We start from the raw sequence: 22,686 nt of genomic DNA, 5'->3' as shown, positions 1-22,686 counted from the left end.
ATGGTGTGTGGATAATGTTACTGGAGCAGGATGTGTGCAGGAAGCCAGGCCTGGGCCTCTGGGGATGAAGGGAATAAACTTCTGTCAGTTTCTCCTGATTCTAAATCAATTACTTCTTCAGGCATAAAGCAGTTTTAATATTTCTCCAAAAAATATCTTGTGGAAAGAGCTGGAAAGTTTTTCAGTTTTGGAGGCAAAACATCTTAATTTGCCCAGCAAAGGGAGTTACCTCAAAGACTGCCTCTTTGCTGGGTCTCAATGATGCTGTTTTCTTCCCAATCTTTGATCCCTCACATTTGGTAGCTCTGTTGCTTGGTGGTGGTGGTGATGTTTATTTCTTTTCCCCCCACAGCAACAGCTATGTTGCCAAGTCTGTAAGTAATATCTTCACTTGACAGAATCAGTAAATAAAAATGAGAAAACGTTGGCAGTGTTGTCACTCCTGATCCATGTAAATTTTCTCTCTCTGTCTAAAGAAAAATAAAGCAAACAAAGGAGTTGCTGACCTTTAAGCTCAAGTTCAGGGCTCATGATGGGGCCAGTGCTTCAGGGAGAACTCTCTCCCTTGCACTTAGCTGGGGATGGCAGTGGGTGCAGGGGCAGCCAGCACCCCCAACCCATAAGCATACCTTTATGTGTTGTGTTTTATGCCGGGTGTCGTGTGCTTGGATAGCTCCATGAAAATATATGTATGCAGTGCTATGGTTATTATCTAGTGTTTTATTTTCACCAATGGTTATGCATATTGATACCCAAGGTAAGAATTAGAATATGCTAATGTAGGTGTAAGAACTGATGCAAATGTAATTTCACGTCATTTGTTGTTTGTTTTTTTCCTATTCCCCACAGAAGGAATGATCAAGGAGAAGGGCGTGGGAAGGGAATAGGCTTCAGAATAAATTATTTCCTTCATTTATTTGGAAACCAACAAATGAAACCGGCTGTAGGATGTGGGCAAGAAACTGTTTTCTTGCACCTTCTAAACAAATGAACAAAACACTGCCAAACTTTCAAAAGGTAAGTGAGAACAAACGGTAGCTATATTTTTATATATATATATATATATATATATATATATAAAGAGGAGGGGGGGGGGGGGGGGGGGAAGAAAGAGAAGAAGAAAAAGAAATATATCTTTGACTTTCTCTCTCTTCGTTTAGGGGAGACCACACATGAAATAAATATAAATAAATATGTTAAATCCTAAGGTTGTCATGGCAAATTGGTTCAGAGATTCCGAGACAGCTGAGCTACTTTTATATGCATGTACTTTTAATTCAGCTTTTTCTTATGTCTGAGTTGAAATAATCTTAAAGTATTTTCTCTAGTTACAAAGGCTTTCATGCATCTTTAGATCAGTTCTCCACCTTTTAAGGTTTTGATCGCCTGTAAAACATCAGCTATAAATGAAAAAATAGAGCCCTTTCAATTTTGGACTGGGTAGGCAACATTTAAAATGCAACATAAAGCTTTTGAGCAGGGTATTTCTAAAAAGAAAGATAAATAAAAGAGTTTGGAAGAGAGAAAATAAAAGAGTGAAGGGTTTTTAATGTCAGACTGCGGGAAAGCTGATCATATTCAATTTAGGGAAAAGGAATGACAAAAAACCAACAGGCTGCAAATCCATAAAGTGATTTCACGGGGAGGAGAGGGACTAATTGCTCTCATCAGTCTCCAAGGTTAAACGAAGGTGTTCTGGGGCTAAAAGAGAGAACACAAAATGGAATTCTGATGCTATACCCTTCCCAAATGCCAGCTCTGAGCAAAGCAGGTGGAGAACTGGGCTTCATGGGAAGGAGCTGCTAAATGACATGGTGAGGTTCTCCAAAATGAGGCGCTGCCAACAAGAGGCACTAGTGCTTCCTGCTGTCAGACTGAGTTTTCAGTTATTAAGAGTTTTGCTGCATAGTTACACCATGCATTAAATTATTTTCTGATAGACTTGTGGAGCTCAGGCTATTTAAAAAGCACGTTTTAGTTGAAATAGCCCATTTTCAGTAATGATTGGGTAAAAAGTTAACGGAAAGAGAAGCCATTTTTTAGCAGCAGTGGTTACACATGTTAAAATGTGCTGGATGCATGCCTTCAAATTAATTTTTGATATACTTTCTGTTTAATTAAGAAAGACCAAAAAAAAAAAAAAATGGCAGGACTTCAGGGGAAAGCAAGAAGATAACTTCTGTGTTCTGAAAGTGCTTGGAAAGTTAGGAAGCGGGAATAAAGCAGAAAAAATAAATTCCCTCTTTCCCCCCTTTCTCTTCTTTATCCTTCTCAATTTTTGGATCCTTCAAAGCTTCCAGGGCAACGCATTGACAGTAAACATGCTTTTCTTCGTTACCTCCAGTGCCTCAGTGGTAATCCGTGGCCCCCCGGGGATCTGCAAATCGTGGATTGAAAGCAGCTATCTAGCTAATAAAAGCTGCAGGATAACTCATTTAAAAGTTACGCTGCAGAAATTATGATTACTGGGTCTTGCAGAAATATACATATGAATTGTCTCTTGACTTCGATGGAGTCAATTAAAGCCACTTAATTAGCGCTGTTAGTAATCATCTTCTAAAATTACAGACTTTCGTTTCTGTTATGATTAGTCTATTTTAATACAATTTTTTAAATGACCCTGTGTAGGCAAATTTAGTTAAGCATTTTCTTTACTTTGCAGCTTGGTTATGCACAGAATTACCATTTTAAGCATTCAGCATCTCTCTTATTACTTAGATTTCTTACGGCAACATAACTTCTTGTGCAAGTCTCAATTTTTCCATTTGCTTATGCTTCCTGCTTTTATCCCTTGTTGTCACTCACACTTAAGCCTTTTGAACAGTGAGACATGCACCCTCAGCTTTTTCTTTTTTTCTTTTCTGATAAATTGATTAATCACGAAAGGCCAGAAGTCTTCCCCTATGGGAGGCTGTCCTTGGATGTGCCAAACTAGACCCTAAGATGGCATTTAGAATGGTTTTATTCCAAAATCACCCTTTCAAACAGATCTGGTGCAGTGATACCTGATAATCTAGTATTTAGTATATATATATGCAGGGAGGGAAAATGCGGTGGAAGAAGTAGACCCTATAAATTCCCTCTCCCAGCTCTGTGCTGGAAATGGGCTCACTTCTGCCAGGGGCAGCATAGGGTAGGTAGGAGGGCACTCGCGCTACGCTGGGGAAGGGAACTGTAGTCATGATGCTTCTGGATATTGATTCCTCTCCACTTTTATAAACAGAGAGAATGTTTTCACACTTAGCAGGGATGCTGTTATTATACCCAATCTGAATGCTTATGTCTAATGTGTCACCTGTAGCATCCCCAAATGGGCAATTTTTCCCTGACTAGAAAATGGTTCTCCAGCACACAAAGCGCTCCTGTCAGTCGTGGCTGGTGTTCAGCTTCTGGGGTTGATTTTGTGATGACAAATCCCTTTAATTTTGACTTGTTCTTATTTGTCAAACAAGTGGGAATCCAAAATATTGCAAGAATTATTTTCAAGCAAAGCGTTTGTTTTGACAGTATTAAAAAAAAAAGAAAAAGAAAAAAGATATTATCCTGTGACAATATATCCTTTTGTGCCTGAGAGGTACTGATTCACAGCAGAGGCACTTTCAGCTCTTCACATGCAGTGTATGCCTCAAAGACTGTTTTAGGAGAGCAACATGGTCAGTGGGGATGAGTTGGGTTGGACTTGGTGATCTTAGAGGTCTTTTCCAACCATAATGGTTTTGATTCTGTTTCATTTGTTTGTCTGTGTCAGTGCATGGCTTCTGTGGGAAATGCACCCAAATTTGGGCTCCATGAGCACTGACAACAAAATGGGTAATCTTACATTATATCCATGTGATGGCGCTGAATTGTAGGAATTGTTGCAGTATAAATAATGTGTTGGAATGCTATTATCACATATAGCACTGCCTCTGCAAATGAAAACCAGCATCAACTTTCTATGACCCACTGTTTTCAGAAGGAGATCAAGCCATAGTGCAAGATTAGACAAACTCTTCTATAGCTGAATAGAAGACTTTTTTTTTCTACTAGCTTGCATCCCACCTCTCAGGGAGAAAGCAAAGGAAGCTGTGCTGCAGATACAAAGTGATTTTAAATGAAGCAGAGGAGAGCACAGCTTCAAGCAGCAAGCTTTGATTTAGAAGCAACTCTGCTCAAATATAGGTGCATCAGAAATTTTAAAGTGTTTCCTCTTAGGGATAATTCCTGCTTTAGAGGGGGCAAATGGAAAGGCTCTTTAAGCCCTTTTGTCTTCAGGCACACAAAAATTTCATAGCACTATGATTCACTGGATTGTTTTCTTCTTCACAAGAACACTGTGTGCAATAATCAGTGAAATAGTATGTATTTGTGTTAAATGCTATTTGGAAACAATATACTGATGGTTTTTAGGAGTATAAATCTTTGTTGTACTTGGAAAAGAATTAAACCATTTTCAAAAAGAGACCTGTTATTCCCTGGGCACCTGCAGGCTGCTTTTTGGGGACCTTCAAAACCTATTGACAGTATGTTTGTGTTCCTTGTAGAGCTCTTCTACTGGAAGAAATCTAAAGAGATGTCCAGAAGTAAAGGAGCACTGAAAATCCCAAAAGGTGAGAACTTTTGAAAATTCTACTTTTTAAGTAAAGATTTTATAACTAAGATTGAGGAAAAATAGCAGAGCTACAAATATTTGATTGTTTGTTTCCAAAAAGTTTTGGAATATAATGTCCAGGTAGGAAGAAAATGGTGCGTTGAGAGGAGAACGACATGCAGCTTTTTAGTCCAACATATTCTACTAATATACAACCTAAAGGAGGAAAAGCCAGAGGGGAGGAGATGTTTAAAAAAAAAAAAAACAAGATGAGCAGAAAACTCAGGGGCAGGCTACTAAATAACACTTAGCAACACCATTAAAATCTCTAAAAATCTTTTCTGAAATATTGGTATACGCATAGAAAGTACTTCATTCCCCGTGCATACGTTCACTGCTTCTCCCTGTAAATCTGTTATCTCTATTTACTAGTGCTCTCATTTTTTCCTGTACTTGTGACTGACAAGCAGAAGTAATATAATCTTGGAAGCTATAAAACATTACTTGATGGTTCAAGAAGTTGCTCCCAATACATCCCGCACAAGGCAGCAGAGCTAGGTTGCCAGCCTTTTACTCTCTTATCTTCCTTGCATCCAATTGATGTGAAATCATTTTAATAAAGCCCATTGATTGGCTGTCAGTAAGCATGCACTGCAGCCAAAGATATCAGTGGAGAAAGTTTTTTTGATGCAAACATCAAAGGATATTCATTCTTCTATTAGTTGATATTGAAATGGAAACTTACGCTTTGTTTTTACAAATAAGCTGAAGACATTTAGTCCTTTCCTCCATTGCCAGCTCTTTATGGACACAGGATGTTAATTTGTTGGTAGCTAACGATGTAACTGTAGCTGACCTTATCTGCCTTCCTCAGTAAATTGAATTTAACATAACAGCACATAACAGTAGTGTCATTTATGCAAAGGACTGAGGAGCACGAGCTGGAACGGAGCGAATGAAAGTGCTGCCAACCTCCTTCAGGATGAGTGCTCCATGGTGAGGGAGAATTTCCCAGGTCATTTAATGCAGCTGCTGCCATACAGAACACTTACCTCTGACCTTTTCTTTCTTTTGTGAATTCAGCTCTGGAGTGCAATGCAATCCAAAGGCCCAATGAGCATGCCTGCTCCCTCATTAGCTGTAACGAGAAGGCCTTTCCCTGTTCCCCCCAAATTAAAATAAAACCCTCCTTTACATGTGGGCCCCACAGGCAGGAGCCATAATCCTCTGCCTGAATATATTCCTAGTGCTGATCCTGTACCATGAGGACCAATCACAGATTAATGCCAGTTGCTTACAAGATAATGGGACACTGTTGAGAATGCATCATTGCAGGTCCTCTGAATGAGCTCCAAAATTGTCCGAGCTTTCTCCTCCCTCTCATGTCACATATTGCACACCAGCTACCAAAGACTGGGGTTGCAGTTTGATGCCAGTGCAGATGCTTATCTTTGGTAAGTGAAGGAGCACTGCAGGTACAGGTAACATGCCATCAAGATCTCTTGCCTAGTTCTTACCCCTTGTAGCAGTAGGGAGAGGGAAAGAATTTTGTCACTAAATATGTTATTATTATGCTTTTCCTCAGGCTGCATTTCATGTCTGTAGGGCTCATTTACTTCACTGCAATTTCACAGAATCAAAGCATCGTTAAGGTTGGAAAAGAGCTCTAAGATCATCTAGTCCAACCGTCAACCCATCATCACCATGTCCACTGAGACATGTACCTAAGTGCCATATCTACTCTTTTCTTGAAAACTTCCGGGGATGCTGACTCCACTGCTTCCATGGGCAGCCCATTCCACTGCATTATTAATTTCTTGCTCTGCCACCAAATGACCCAAATTAATACTTCCCCCCTCTTGTGTGATGCTTTCCAATCCACTAACCAAAAGAAAAAGCAAGGAAGTGTTTTTGAAGTACAAACCTATCAAATGCAACAGCTACATAGTCCTATGACACTTTCAAAGCATCTCCAGGATGCTGGACAACCTGAAGGCTTCTATCTTAACAATTAAAATAATAAGCCTTTCTAGTTGTGTTGCCATCATCTTTGTAAATCAAGGTGCCTGCATCTTCTCAAGTACCACTGAGTTCTGTTAAAAGTTCTTGTATCCCACTGTCCATCAGCAGGAGCTTTAGAAAATGCAATTACTTGTGTATATCCCTTGTTTTAAAGGTTGGTCATTCGTCATAGCTGTTTACATGTCAAATAGCACATCTGAAGTCCCAAAAGTGCACCGAATAACCACATGTAGTCAAAATATCTTTGAAAATGTGATATATGCTACTAAAATATCTCCAGATTATGACAACAGATAAAGTACAGAGAATAACTCTTCTATATGGTAAGTGTATTATATAAGAACTGTGAAAAACTTTCAGACACAGGGTATTTGGAATCTCATTTGGGATACTTCTTACTGAAGAAATTTCTCTCACAGAAACATGGATCTAATTTGCCAACTGTGACTTGAAATATATATATATATACACTTCTATTTATATATATGCTTTTTTTTTCTCCATGTAGGATAGATTTTATTCCAGAGGAGATACAGTAATATTCAGTTCTACTCCCGTATTTATTCTTCATCAAAAGCACCCTGTAAGGAGCTTTTCCATACATCCAGCAACTCCATACTTCACCAAATGGTTTATCTTTAAATCCTATACGATATGTCATGAACTAATAAAATCTGACTGTTGCCAAAGGCTTCTGTAATAACCAGTCCTTTAGCTTCATTACAGATCCATTTCAGATATTCTTGTTAAAGGTGCAGTTTTGAAAATAAGTTGGTAAGAAAGGAGCACCTTGGCTAATGTTACATCATTCTTTTCTGTATAGGAAATATGTTGTAGACATATCCATCTCTACACAAGTTAACAAGAGAGGATGATAGTAGGGAGCCATGCAGAGATGTTCACTAAGAAGTGTGTGTATGAGTCTTACCTTCTGGACTGTTGAGACTTACATTGAGTTAAAAATAGTATTAGTATAAAGCCTAGTGGTAATAAGTGAAATTACGTGTATTACTAATTTATCTTTGGTATTTTCCAGCTGCCTGATAACTGAAGACAGGGAGACTTTCAGTGTGGTGATTCCCAAATTTTACTGCGTGAAGCCACTAAAAGTAAAAACTGCGTATGTTTGAAGTCCAAAGAAGCTGAATAACTAAAAGTGAGATTTCTCTCTAGTACTGGAGTACAGTTCTCAAGCTTGAATTTTTAAGAAACTCTTCTGATCAGATACCGTTCAGGGCAAGGTGATGCTGAGCTTTGTCCTTTTAATCTGGTATTTTAATGACAGTACTTCAGAGCCTTGCAAGCTTTCTGTTGTCGCCAAGTCTAAGATATGAAAGATATGAAAGGGTAGGAATGGCAAGGAGATTAGTGGGGCTGGAAACCCATGGGAAATCTGTGGCTCTTTTGCTTGAAGGGCTTAACACTCATTTTGTATATGGCCTCGCAAAAGGAGCTGATGTTGTTTGCCTCAGATGATGATGTTTTCTTTGCAATAATATACTAATAGGAAGGAAAAAACTGCAAGGGCTTGTTAATCTTAATAACTCACATATAAAACAAAGCACTTAGTATTATTTTTCTTGACTGTAAGTTTTATTTATGATTCTGTTCCTTCTTCCCTTGCAACATCTATCATCCTCTGTGTAGTTCAGTGCCAAAAGAAGAAAAAATCCGCAGCTCTTCCTAGGAAATTCTCTTTCAAGTTTAAGCATTCTTCATCAAACTGTGTCTGTTACTCCAACAATGTAAATACTTCACTTTGCTTTTGTTCACCTTGGATATTTAAGTCACAGCTTTCATATGTACACAAACAGTAGCTTTGTTGGAAAGCAGCAAGATGAGAGTTCAATACTTGCATTATGAATCAAAATCAAGATGCATTTTTTTTTTTCACATTCAAGTTGTATTCACATTCATGTTGTATTCTTAACGAAGAGCTTCTTCACATTGTCAGGGCTTTGCAGAGGCCACCAGAGCCAGAACTGCTCTCTAAGTTTGCAGTAGTAACCTCTGTGGCATCCCTTCCTTCTATTCTATCAACTGCTCCACACAGTCTTGGGTAAATATTTAAGTGCTTACGTTGATCAGAACAAATTTTCCATAGCCGTTTGCTTTTTGTGCTCTTCTCCTTATTTGTGACCTGCCAGCTGAGTCACCCTGTGCTGCCTGATTGTACAAGCTGTAAAGCTTGTCCCTTGAAAATACTTGATGCACAAGTATGAATAATATGCATTCTTGGTTCTGGTCGTAGGAGAAAAGTAAAGTGTTTAATCCACTGCTAACTTGGTTCAAATAGTTGAAGAGCTTGCAAAGTCAAATTTGTTGGTCTTCAGAAACATCTGTATTAGGATAGCCATTAAGATGGTTCAAAGCGTATTCCCTTATGCCTTCCTGTGTCATTCAGCCTCAATTAGATAGGCGTGAGTGAGGAACAGGGCAACCTCTGCACTGGTTTTAAGTTGCCTTTTCTTGATTACTAGCTATAAATCCGGAGCATGCATTTCAGCGGGAGGTCTGGCTGTCTGGGGGCAATCTTTATGCTTAGAGGTAGAATTGCTCCTGGAAAGTCAGAGATTTCTTGTTTTATATCTGTGAGGGATTTGCATTTCCAAATTTTGAGTCTTTCTGACCTTGCTGTGGGCAGATTTGTGGCATCTGCTTTACACAGACAAATGAACAAAAGCATTGTTGTGCTGTGAAAAGGCATGCCTAGATGGAAGGCTGGCATAAATTGTAATCAGCATGTAGAGTTGTATCCCTGCATTAAAGCTGCTCTTGATGTATTGCCACTGCAAACAGGAGTTTCCCAAGATGGCAATGTTTTCTGCACAAAACAGAAAAACATGGACTCATTTTGAATTATGTTGGTTAAAAATGGCAAAAGCACATGAGCTTTCAGACCAAGTTTGAGGGTGGATCAGATAAACTCCAGCAGGACTTCTTTCTTTCTTTCTAATATCTAGCTCTGGTTTTCACTGTGAAGGAACCACCTTGGGCTGTGTCCCACCTCGACTGTGTGGGCAAATGCATTGTGAGGACCCACTTGCAAGACACATACTTCCAGATAGGACAATTTAGGACTTTTTAATTGAGATGGGTGCTCAAAAGCATCTATAATGGGCTGTCCAGGGTGTTGGTGGAGCCGCTGTCCCTGAAGGTGTTCAAGAAGCATTTAGATGTTGTGCTAAGGGGCATGGTTTAGTAGGGAAAAATTGATGGTAGGTGGGTGAAGAATAAGCCCATCCATCCTTTCACAAATCCCACCTGAAGACAGGGCTGTGGTCAGCTCACTCTGCCTCCATCGCCAGGCACTGGATGGATGAGGGAACTGCAATTTGTCTACCAAATGCAAATGCTTAATGGTATGTGAGGATGAAGGCCCTTAATCAGAGTGCTAATAATGGTGAGGTCTCTTTGAGAAGAACCAGTGGAAAAACATGAAGAGACACAAAATTGTTGTCACACATCGGAAAGGGTAATTGAATTTTTATCACTTCTGACCCTCTGTAACCAGAATAAATATAGTGAAATTGCATGAGTGCAATTAAGATTTTTACTTGGGGCTAAAAATTAGCATCAATAACATAAAACTAATGCTTACAGTCATTTGACTGAGATGGGATATTTCAGAATGTACACTGGAGCATGAATATTTATTGAAGGCATTTATCCCTTGAATAAAACATCTGAGCATTGAGCACATGTAGATTTACGCTTCCACATTTTTAAAAATCTGGGCTGAGCACAAACAGTTAAATGTTTGATTTAAACTCAGGGCTGTAATGAATAGCAGTTAGGTTTTACCTTCACCTTGGGAGGCAAGGCTTTGACTGCAGATCAGGCTCTTGGGCATCTGTGAGTGATTGCTGAGGGTATGTGAAGGCAGCATTTAAATAATGCAGAAAAGACCTGTTTCTTTAGCTGGCTGTTGTGTTGTCATCAGCTAAGAAGCGGAATGCAGCAGAAAGCAGTGATGTCCTCCTGATGTGTGCATCTGGTTGCCTGTGGGCTTTTCTGCAGAGGTTGATGTCACTGCTGCCACCTCATTAGCTGGATGTCCTTCTGCCTCTCCTCTCTCTAAAGAAAGACAGATAAATAAATGCACAATTCCCATTTCTGAATAGTGAGAAGGGGTGACAGAAATCCCCTGAGAACCACACACTTGTCACAGTCCTGTAGTGGTGCCATTGTAATTGGCTGAGTTAAACCTCCTCACTGGATCCCCAGTGAACCTTCTACAACAAGGGGGGTAAATGGGCTGCTGAAGTCTGAGGGCAATAAGTTGCTGAAACACCCTGAATTCGGAACAGAAGTGAACTCAGGAGGCTGGATCACTGCAAAGCTTTAATTACATGTGAACATATTTAATCAAGAGATCACATGTAGGTGTGGTAAACAAGGACAGGGGTCTTTATTTTAAAATTCTTGGTCAAACAATGAAAACGAAAGATTTAGTGACCCAGCTGTTTTCTCGTTGACTGGTGACTATATAGACTTCACGTGATAAACATGCAGACAATAGGAGCTGAGGGTTGTGTGGGAGAAAGATGTTAATAAATCAGATTAAAGAATCAGAAACTAAGTTGGGTAGGGAAGATTCAGGAACTAAATGCCAGAAGCGAGGTAGCAATACTTAAAAGAAATTCCTTCACTAAGATCTCTAAATGTGTTGTTTTATTACAGCGACTCTACTTCCTGAAAATATTTATACAATGCTTTCAGTTGTATTTTAAATACTCTTGCCACTTAATGAGAATGCTGCTCATCAGCTCCCTTGTTTGGACCATATATGATCACATGTATGGTACAAAACTCTCCATATGTATTCACTTTCTTGAAAAGACTCACTGTGGAAACAACAGTTACATTAATCTTAGAGCACTGTCTTTCTAACTGTTCATTCTGGAGTATGTAACGCATTTATCTAGCAGTCCCATGGGTCTGATCTAAAGACTATTGAAATCAGTGGACCAATTCACAGTGCTTTCAGGGAATGTTGGAAATGCATTAAAATGACTGTGGGGCATGTTCAGGTTGAAGATATTTCCTGAAAGGATAGTTGAGCAAAATGCCTGTGGATGATAGAATCCACTGTCAAAAAATTTTAGGTTAGAAATTAAAATTAAGGATGAAAACAATATAAAAAGAGAAAAAGAATAAAGCAAAAGCTATCTCATATTCAGGCTTCAATTGCATAGTTTCCATATTATGTGTCTAAGACATATCTCCACGTGTTAGTGGAGAATGCACATCACATCTTTTGTCCTAATCACTTACTTTTCTCCAACCTTGACAAGTGCTCTCTTATCCTCCAGTATAACCTGCTGCCAATGATTCCCCTAGCTTATTTCTTGGAGCATACCATCTAATTTTATTTTTTATCTAGCTTTTCCCTTTTCTGTTGTTTCAGAAATAGATTTCTCCCTTTCCAGTGCTATTAGAAGCATCTACACCCCTATATTTTTCTCTCCTTCACCTTCCCAAGCATCATTCTTGCCATGATCACACCAGGACAACAGCTTCAATCTACCACTGATAGGTATTCTGCCATGAAATCAGTCATGCCGTTGTGTGCTCACATGCAAAGCCACTTCACTATCTACTTGCACATCTCTTAAAAGCATTTTTTTTAAACTATAATGCTTACACATAAAAGAGGATCTAGGATGCTCATGTGCTCCAACCACTTGCTAATCTTGCTGACCTGTTTTCTCTTGTTTCCGAGTACTCCTGTCTTGTTGTTTGTTGCCTTCTACTTAGGCAGCTTGTTTCTAGGCTGAGGAAATTTTCTTGCAAGACACCTAATTCCTCATGTCTGTAGTCCATGAACAGAGCTTGTGGCACTGTACTTAAACAGATTATAGATAATCTGTCATATGTCCTTATATAATGCATTCTAATATACTTAAACTGGGGGAGCATTTTGTAAGTTATACATAGGAGCCTCATCATCAAATCCTATTTGATTTTTGGATTTCTGTTCTAATTCCTACGAATCCCTTTGTAAATGTCCTTTTCTTCACAGAATAATGTCAAACAAATTTTCTGATTGCTGGGTATTGTTTCTCCTGGAACACAATGGATTTCTCTGAGGTAGGATTTGTCAACGTCTTTACATCTGCTTCTCTCATTGTGACTGACAGTAATAGAAATATCTGGAGTTTTGCATACTTTCTTTGTCCTTTGTTTCCTAAAATATTTCCTCACGTTGAACTCCTGAGGTTTTGTTAGTAAACTGTGAAGTAAGATATCTGATATCTTTATTTTCAGTCTACAATGTGGAGAATACCTAGGTAGCAAGGCTGTAGCTACTGACAGTTTCCTTTCTTTATAATTGGGTACTTGGGTGATGCAATCAGAACTGCCATAAAATACCAACCACAGAACAGATAGTAGACAGAAGACTAGACATACTGTACCATTTGCTCTCAGAAAATCATCCCCACTAACCTGGTCAGCGCTAACATGGTGGGAACTTGTGGACTCATTGTCTGTGGAGGTGTTCAAGAACTGTGGGGATGTGGCACTGAGCGGTACAGTCTGTGGGCATGGTGGGATGAGTTGGGGTTGCACTTGATGGTTTCAGAGATAATTGTTAATTTAATGAATCTATGATTCTAAAGCAGTATGAAACGCTACCAAGCAATGATAATCCAGATGTCCTGTGATAGAAAGCATTCCTGTTGCACTGTTATTTAGATCAGATTGTTCTCTTACATGGTTGCAAAGCCTCTATAACCAATAAAGTTCCATATTGCTGTGATCTGTGGCACGTGGGGCACGTTGTAGAGCAGTACTGGTATGGTGGATGAACCATCTTGTTGGATGGCCAAGATTGTTTTGAGTTCAAACAAAGAAATGCTCTTTTGATCAATAGTTTATTACTAGTTCAGGACTCTGTACTGAAGTCAGTATAATCCAAGTACTATGTACTATAATTTTCTTTCTACCTAATCTGAGCTTGCTGACTCAGGTCTCTGCCACTGTAGACACTGCCCAGTGGGGACATGGCCTGTGACAGTGGGACTCAACTAGAAGATTATATCTTCCTTTATTCTCTGGAGTATGCTGTGCCATAAGCTGTCAATTTATCCTGGTATTTTATACTACCTTCAGGTATTTTTAATGTTTTCTTTAAACGCCCCAGTATTTGTCAGACTGCTACGTCTTCTTACTCTGCAATTGTGATGGCAATTCAGAGAACAAAAGTCACAACCTACGTTTTAGAGTTTATGCTTTTTCTCTCAGAAAACGTGATTAAAACTATGTTCTCACTGTTCTGAAGCCTTGATTTATTTGTCTTTCACAGACAGATTATTCAAAGTCCCTAATATTCAAATGTAAATATTCAAATATAAGTCCTATTTGCTGTAGATCTTAAAATGAAATCTTTGTTTCTTAAATCTTTGTTTACAATAGTGGAAAGTATCTTATGCTAAAAAAAAAAAATAGCATTTGGAGTTCATCATTTGGATAAGACTATTACAAAGCTATTTGAGGCAAAAATCCAACATAGAAAAATGCATATTTTATTGCCTCAGGTATATAAGGATGAATTACAGGATTTGAGTCTTAGTTATTTTCTGTAAGAGCTTAAGAATGTTAAAGAACAAGTTAAAAAGTAGTCACTTGTTTCTTTGTTGTTGAGGGGTTTGAGGGTTTTGTCTGCTTAATTTTTTTCTTCTTTTTTTTCAACTTTCTCTAACCAGAGCATGAAAGTAGGTCACTGCAGCACAGGAAGGGCCTTGTACAGCAGAAAACAGCCACACAGCCACTGGGGATGGAGCTGCATGAGGAACATAGAGTCATACTGTGGTTTCAAAGCTGCCTCTGCATGAGCAACACGGTTCAGCAGATCCCAGCTCTGGAGACTGTAATGTCACCCATGGAGATGCTGCGTGGGCATTTCTGCAGCCAGGCTCCAGGTCAGTTTCATGCAGGGCTGAGGGGCATTCTCATGAGCCGGCACCAGCCCTTGGTCTGCTCTGCTGATCCAGGGTGCCAGGAGAGAGCAGATTAGCTCCTCTTGGGCAGGAGCAGGTTGTTGGTATCACCTCGTGTCTGCTGGTTGTCAAAACCTGGTCCTACTAAGATCCAAGATGTTCTCCTCATTTTTAGATGGCTGGTAAAGTAGATGAAAGCTCTTTGAGATGATTAGCATGAGGGAGAGCTGGTTATCTCCATTTAACCTCGGGACCACATTCACCTTTGCACACAGCTGCCTTGCCTCTGGTGCCTCAGAACTCTGGAGTTCAGTGATAGAATGAGCAGGTGGGACACTACAGAAGAACAACTTCCTTTGATGGGTGCATCCATCAAACAAAACCTTAGGAGACTGTTTTAAATGCTGGGAACAAAGAGTAACCCTGATATAGCTCACTGCTTTGTAGACTAAATTTGTGGAGTTCCCAGATCCCTGGAGGGTGAGTGACCCAGAGAATAGAAATACTCCTATAAAAAAAAAATTCACATCCAAGATTTATAATAAAAGCAGTGAACCCGAGTGCCTACAGAAGAGGAATTCAAGTACTTAATGAGCCAGCCTCAAAACATTTATTTCTGCTTGTAAATTTGGAGTCCATCCTAGCAAAAAGAGGTAAGAAAGCAAAGTCTGAGGCTTTTTCAAACAACAGCTTCAAATCAGAGTGGTTCAGCTATAGCCCATCTGTAGACTGAGCAACAAGATGATGGTGTCATGTAAGTAAATGCATTTAACTCTTCAGACTTGCTCAATGTGTTTGTGTATAGAGTCAGTGCCCTTCTTGCTGGACTGGAAGGTTCATCCAGGTGCCTCACGTGCTTTTGCATGGACCATATGTTAAATTTTATTTCCAATCTTAATTTAGCCCAGAAGTTTTAGCAGTAATGCTAATGGTAACTATTAAATCAAATGGCTTACAATGAGGGCAAAAATTGTGGCAGCCATATGAATTTTCTTTTCATCTAATGGAAAGACTTTATTGGAAATATTCCTAGAAATTCCTTGTCCTGAAGTAGTTCCTGGTAGAGATAAATTAAAGGTCCAGTTCTGTTACATTTAACAAGCAGAGAAATTTTTTATGAGTCTGAATAAATTATCAGCAAATGTCCTATGTTTTATTTTCAAAGCGTATAAGAGTTAGGAGAAATGAAAGAGCAGACTGACAACTTTCTTACTTATATTAAATTTTAAAAAATCCTTTTCGGAAGGAATCAGTTTACGAATTATATTTTCAGTTCCCAAAGTTAGACTGTTACTTTATGACCACTTGAATTTAATCACACTGAATGAGTTATTGGTAAACTCTATCCCAGTATTACTGTTTCGGTTATGCCTCAAACTTCCCTTTAAATATTTGTGTACTTTCAAATTAAGGAAATATTTCAGTCCATCCTCTGCCTCGTTTTCCTTGCTGACATTGTCTATTACTGTGTGGATGCTTGTCCACCACCCGCTGGACTGACAGCCCCAATTAATCTAATTTCTGCCACTATCAGCCTCCAGCCTTGCAGACCCAGCAGCCATGACTGGAGGAGGAACGATGGTTTCTTGCAAAGGGCTGCTGGAAGCATCAAAGTCCAGGACAGCATTGAGATAGCAGAGGTGACCCCAAAAAAGGAAAACAGCACAAAGTCTTCATCTGTGCGTGCTGATAATCCTTTCTTGTGTTTTTGTGGGCATGCTTCAAATTTGATTTCATAAGCTCAAACACGTTTTCAAATAATTATCTTCATTGTCTTGCTGTCGCATTCAGACTTTTCAGCACAGCCACCTCTCAGTTTCTTTAGAATCAGATCATCTCTGCTTAGAGGGGAGTCTCTGGAGCCTTCACCAAACAATATAAAAGGGGAATATCTGAAGTTATACAATTAGTGATGTTTAAAACTACTTGTGGAAACAGATGTCTGAAAATGCATTAAGGAGATCATTAGAAATATTCAAAAATTTCCTTTCATCTGAAAAGAGGAGTATTACTGTAAATTGCTCAAAAATATATTTAAAAACCCAACAAAAACCCTGTAATATACTTTGAAAATACAGAATGAATTATTCTTCCTATCACGGGCCACTGACTGACACATAAGTGAAAGACAAGCGTTGATATTTAAATCAAATTAAATGGCAGGCAATGACTTCTCCCATACATGGACGTACTTCATGTATTAACAGCACAAGCATTTGCCATGGAAGTATACAAAAATCCCCCTCGGGATTGTGTGGTGTGGAAACTGCAGGTTCAAAGGTGAGGTGATTCCTCCTTGTAAAGTCTTAGCACAAGGGGCATTGCTTTGTCCCTGAGTCTGTTGGTTATCTGTCTGACAAAGTCTCGCCCGTAATCTCTCAGCAGACTGTTGCAGCTAATCTCTCTATTGATTTTTGCTTAGAAACACCTGGAGCTATTCAATCACTAATAAAATCTGAAGAGTTCAGGTTTTAAGACTTTAACTTGTTTGCAGGCACGGCTTATTTATCGTCTGGTGGGCAATCGAAAAGCTCTGCTCGTTTCTAAGTAAGGGGATCATACAGACGACTGACAGCTGAATCAAAATCCACCCTACTACTCTGAGATCCAGCCCAGCAACTCGACTCAACTTGGCTCTTTAGTCTTCATGCATCTTCCTTTTTTCTTGCCTTGCTTTTCCATCTCTTTTGGCTTATTTTACCAGTTTATCTGGGAAAAACACTCTACAAAAAAACACTTGTTTCCTTAGCAGTGATCACTGCTATCATCAACACTGAATGGACAATCTGTGTGGACCTGGTTTGGAAGGAAAGTCTAATTTTCTGGTTGCCTTTTGATTTGCTTTAATAGAATGATAGAATAGTTTGAAAAGGACCTTTAAAGGCCATCTGGTCCAACACCCTGCCATGAACATGGACACCCACAGCTCGATCAGATGCTCAGAGCCCCATCCAGCCCCTTTGGTGTCATCAAGGATGAGCACCCCACCAGCTCCCTGGGCAGCCTGTTCCAGTGCTTCACTATCCTTACTGAAAAATCTTTTTCTTTATATTCAGTCTAAATCTCCCCTCTTTTAGTTTGAAACCATTTCCTTGCTTTACCTTCTGTCATTTCCTCCTTCTGCCTTCAGCCTGCCCTGTCCCTCTGCCTGATTGAACCCCTCAGACTTCTTCCCATGTCCTTCAGCAATCACCAAACACTGAAGGCAGAATCAGCAGGGAAACAAACCCAAGGCACTCTGTCTGGAGTAGAAATCATTGCTGGCATAGTCAGCAGCTTCAGTATGTAAACAGAAAGTATATGGGGAGACATACTGCCTTCAGATATTTTTTCACCTTTAATTAAAGCCACTTTTTTTTTTTTTTAGTGAAAAATAATGTTTTATTTAACTGTAAGTCTTCTGGGATACTGTAAGAAGTAGTAATATTTCATTGTGTAAATGACACCTAAATCTATATTGGATAATGTGATGAAATATGTTAAATGATGAAAGATGGTTTATTATTCCTAAGATAATTTTCTGACTTTTTTTTTCTTTTAAGGTTTCTTAACAGTGTTAACATTTAGACTAGGAATAAAATAAGACCAGCCACCAATAAGAGGTTTTATTGGTTAAATTTTAATGTTATTTTTAAGCAAATAATGAATTAGCTTGGCTAATAACTGTAGAGCCAGACATGATTTATTCTCATAATTAGGTTGACATTCACCATCAATCCTGTCATTTTAGTTACCATGGCTATTAAATTTTCTCCTTCTTCAATTCGGCGTCATGCTCAACTGTGCTCATGGAGTATGACTCACTTGCTGGGGCTTTGCCTCACTGTTTTGCTCTGCTGGTAGCATCCTCAGAACAACTTCTGCATCGCCAAGCTGTGGCCGTGGTGGGTCAGCACCCAGCCCTGTACCCTGCTGGATCCAAAGCTCAGGCACACTGACAAAGTGCAATAGCTTTCAGCCCTTGCAGTTCATGGCTATTTTTGGAGAAGCATCTGAAGCTGTCCAGACTGAGCTGAGATCAATGGCTCTCGGAGGAACTCAACAAAGCCAAAGCACTTGCAATTGTTGAACGCATGCCAGCAACCCTCATGGGGCTAAAGCAACATTATGTGCCTTTTAATTACAGCACGTACGGCTGGAGAAAAGAAATTATCTCGTCTGTGGCAAGAAGGTGGGACAGGTGGGTGATTTCTCAAGTCTTGGCCTTTATGACATTGAAACAAAGGATACATCGCAAAGCTTTCTCATTTCTTTTTTTCACAAAAGCTCTCTACCCAGCAATACTTTTGAGTACTTGAGGTGGACACAAGCCTTAGATTATTAGGAAATTGATGTCATTTCAGTAACTTCCTTTATTAACTTGTATTTTAGAAAAATAAATCATGTATATCATGATGCTGTTAATTCTGTAGCTAAAAGTCTATTAAGTGCCTTTGATCATACTCACAGCAGTAAGATGTTACTTTGAACCTTCCTGGGTGTTCCCATGTTGGCTTGCAAACTGTTTGTCATATTGATGTGTAGAAATAAGTACTCATTTACCATCAAACTGCATAGCTTGTATAGCTTTCTTTTTTTTTCTTGAAGAGTACAAGCTTGTTGGTGAGTGCTCGCAGTATGTAAGTGTGTCACTTAATCACACACTGGTGCTGTGAGCCAACGTTCATTGCTCCCACGGCAAGAAGCAGTGCTTCTCTTGCAACAACTGGGTCACCTTCTCAACTCGGTTATTATACTGTAGTTCACACTTTTGCCTGTTGACAGATTTAGAGCACTTTGTGAAAGCAATAATTGGCCTGGGAATATAGCTGGCATGCTTCCCCAGAAAAGAGCTTGAATTAGATTGCCTTAGGTCTTTCATTAACTGGTAAAACTAACGCAATGTGCTATTGCAATCGCCGTGCCGTTTCAGGAACGTGCCGAAGTCCTGCTGCAGGAGGATGGCATGTACTGTTCCAGGGGAAGATGACTGGAATTCCTGATCACTTGGAACCTGTGGGCACCCACAAAAGGCAGCAAAGTGGAAATGTGCCACTGCCTTTCAATGGACGTTGTAGTGCTGAATGGATGCTGACGGTGGACAAGGAGGTCTCCTCTGTAGCACTCCCATTTCCTCATCAGAAAGGAAGGCAAAGAGACTTGGCTAATGGTAAAGATGTTCAACTGGATTTGAGGCTTTTTTTTTTTTTTTTTTTTTAATGAGAGACTGGCTTCTTTTTTTGTCTTTATCTCCAAAGGAGTAAAATTGCTTTTCCTGACTGTAGAAAGATGCTTCAGGAATTTAATGCAATAGGGTCATATTCTGGCTATCAATATTAATGCTTTAATCCTGGATTTGGAAGTGCCTTCTAGAATGAAACCAGAAAATTCTGCACTTTTGAAGAGTTATTAATAATACACGAGGAGCAAAATGTATCACATTTGAGCTATATATGTGGAAAGCTCCTATTGAAACAAGTGTGTCTGAGATGATTTAAAGCTCCTGAAAGAAATCCTGTATAGGTAATCTGTAGATTTATTGTTAATTGTTATCAAATAGGTACCTAAGGAGCTAAAGGGTTTTATTTGTGCAATTGCTTCATCTTTTCAAAGCGAAGATGTATTGAAAGCAGTGGAAGAGTAAAAATAGAATTATTATGTAAAATTGTTTTGGAAAGAAAATAAAGTGTTTTTCCATCTCAACATCCCACTTTGTTCCGTTCAGTGTGATTCTCTTTCCTCTGGAAAAAAAATCCCACTGATTATACACCTTATGCCTAGTTTCCTTCACGGAAGGTAATTTTAGGAAATTAATTTCCCTCATTAGGTTGTGTAACTCAATATTAATTTACTAAAATGATCAAGGGAAGGGGAGGTAGATTCATCTTTAAGTATTAACATATGTCAGTTAGAAACCTGGGAAGTTTATTGTTTCTGTCAGTTGGGAGAATTTTCTTAAGCAGCCTTATTTGAAAGATGGTCTATAAAGTCCCTAATAAATATCTTTATACTGGAACACTTAAAAACTTTAAGGGTGCTGTAGTGTATTACACTCACAGATATGTTACTGGATGGATTAAAACTAAGAACATACTCTTAAGTTAAGCCATATCTCTAACTCTAAAAATAATTTTATATATATATATATATATATATGAATTTCAGCAAGTAGAAGTAGTAAATTAAAGCCAAAGTAATAACTTATTTTTTATCATAGACAATAAGACCCAGTGTATACCAGGTATGCTATCCAGGCCTCTCTGTGTACAATAAATACATGCTATGTATTAAATTCTTCAACCCAACAACACTGAATCAGAGAGAGTACACGGAATAAACAATTCAAAGTCTTATGTGAGATAACAGGTGAGATTGCTTCTGCAAGTATGTCCCCAGAAGCTTTATACTCATGTTTTTAGATATCCTTCCAAATAAAGAAATAAATGAATAAATAAATATAATGGTAAAATAAATATTGCTGGCTAAGAAATTATCATGAGCTAGCTGTCTCTGAGTGATCCTGAAAGTTATCTACTCATGAAATGAATTTGATTTTAATAAGAGATTTGCACATGGAGGTACATTATTAAAATCTCCCTCAAGTCTTTCCAAAATACTTTCCTGATGAGGGTTTTCTGCTCCAACAGCCCTTGTTGGGTGTATCAGCAAAGAGGTTATTAGTTATATTTTAGGCGTTGAAGAAAGCCTTTGGTAGAAGTCTTTCAGAAGATGATATTGTAGAATCTACTGAGATGTGAAGCAGAGTTTCAGCAACATGGAATTTCAATCAATACAGGATTCTTACTCAATGCACACCAGTTTTCAAACCAGCCCAGGGAATAGATGCTGTTCTGCTGATGAGGGCTAGATGCTCACTGAGAATATTATGTTAATTGCTAGTCAAGTCTGTCAGAAAGAAATAACATAGAAAAAGAAAAAAAGTAGTGAAGCATTTCAGGCAGGCAATACAGAGCACTGGATTTCTTGGAAGGCTGCCGCAAGAGCTGAGTGAGGAGATTGAGGTAAGCTGTTCCAGGAAAGACATAAATCAAAGGGATATGCTTAATTTATATATTCCAGTAAATAATTAATGAGGTAATGAGAGAAAACTATCTGCTGATATTTACTCATTTAATAATACAATGAGAGCAATAGGTTGTCAAGCATGCAAGTCACTGTGGGAGAAATACCACCGTATTAATAAAAACCACACCAGTAATATTGAAACCCTTTGCTGTAAGTCTATGTGCATCAAGGCAAAAGATTTAATTGGGACAGAAAGCAACATCTCAGTGTTTGGGTCTGGATCCGTTCTTGGTTCTTTTGAAAAGTATGCATTCTTCCAGGCGTATTTCACCCTCCAGCACTGAATTAGAGGCTACTTTCCTCTAAGAGAGAAATTAAAAAGATAATCTTTTGACTGCATTTGCCTGTAATAGGGTGCCTTATAATTTTCTCTGATGGATTTGTCATTCTCCACTGGCAGATCTAGAACGACGTGGCTGTGAGCCTGCTGAAGTGAAAAAGTTCTTTTTTACTATGATACATTTTGTAAAGAGGAATGGTGGGCTTGGTTATACATAGGCTAACTTACCATGTTCGACTAGTAACTAATAGAGACTGTCACAGAAGGAACACTGATATTGTGGCTAACGTTATGCACATGTTAAATTATATTTTATGTCTTCCTTCCATTCACATTTAGACTTAAGTGTAAGGGGTAAGCTAGCCAAGTACAAAATTCTCCACGAAATTTGAATTTGGTGTTTCAGACTTGGATTACAGACAACCGCTGATGGTAAGGAACTTCCTTCCATTAATGTGTTACCAGAACAGTGCTGAAGGGCCAGCTGTTAAACCCTGCAACTAGCTCAGAGAGAAAGTGGGAGAGACTTAGATTTCCATGCTCCTGCATATGAATAAATCCCCTGCTAACTCCTTTCTGCTCAAGTGACTTCTCACTGGGACTCATAAACATGCTTCACAAGAGCATGGTTGCGGGCATTTTCCTTTGAAGAGAGCAGGCTGTTCTCTACAGGATATTTACCCTTAATCCCAGCCTCAAGTCGCAAGAGTACCACAATGAGTCACACATGGTGTGCACAGGCCAACATTTTCACTGCTGGATGTTGAAGGGTAACTACTGAGATCCAAAAGATCCAAATAAAAACC

The 22,686-nt window shown here is 39.0% G+C and overlaps 1 long non-coding RNA gene across 1 annotated transcript; it reads left to right on the top strand.

Moving 5' to 3' along the window:
• The first annotated feature begins 852 nt into the window (after window positions 1–852).
• LOC112533026 lies at window positions 853–20,523 on the top strand. Its single transcript, XR_003076784.2, has 9 exons — window positions 853–1,017; window positions 4,524–4,589; window positions 6,747–6,915; window positions 7,629–7,748; window positions 12,618–12,685; window positions 13,582–13,708; window positions 14,302–14,517; window positions 18,662–18,715; window positions 19,448–20,523. It is a non-coding gene; the product is annotated as an uncharacterized LOC112533026 (long non-coding RNA).
• Window positions 20,524–22,686: the final 2,163 nt, after the last annotated feature.

Source organism: Gallus gallus, chromosome 9 (assembly GCF_016699485.2).
Source record: "Gallus gallus isolate bGalGal1 chromosome 9, bGalGal1.mat.broiler.GRCg7b, whole genome shotgun sequence".
In the NCBI taxonomy this organism is placed as follows: domain Eukaryota; kingdom Metazoa; phylum Chordata; class Aves; order Galliformes; family Phasianidae; genus Gallus; species Gallus gallus.
Note: the sequence above shows the minus strand (reverse complement) of the source record. Positions and strands in the feature narration are given on the sequence as shown.